The sequence below is a fragment of the Penaeus monodon genome, chromosome 27 (genome assembly GCF_015228065.2).
Source record: "Penaeus monodon isolate SGIC_2016 chromosome 27, NSTDA_Pmon_1, whole genome shotgun sequence".
Taxonomy (NCBI): Eukaryota; Metazoa; Arthropoda; class Malacostraca; order Decapoda; family Penaeidae; genus Penaeus; species Penaeus monodon.
Window position 1 is genome coordinate 25177145 of NC_051412.1, and position 467 is coordinate 25177611.

A 467-nucleotide genomic window follows, 5' to 3' on the forward strand; every position below is an offset into this window, starting at 1 on the left:
CCCATCATTTCTTTTCCTTGTACATACGCATCTTACTAACCTCTCCCCCACCCTTTATTTTTTTAGAACGTAAAATCTGGACGTTACGTCAGCACGTATCAGTGAAGAAATATTCTCACATTCTCGATTTCATTTTCCTGACTAAAATGCACTTAGTACTACCCTAGTTTGCACAAAATCCGAGTTACTTAATAAGAATATCCACTTTCTTGTATTGAACTTTTCTTTTCACAACCATCTAATGTTTTTTAAACACACATGAAACAGCACAAAGCCATCATGATATAGGTGTAATATTCTTCCTCTATATCACAGTACAGAACGAGCATTTTTTTTTGTTACAAACAACTGTAAGAAGCTGATGTAATATAATACCTTTTCGGTATTTTCCGTCTGAACTTTTTGCCATATTTTTCCTTCCTAACCACATATTTTAGGGTTTTTATTATTATGCATATATTATTATT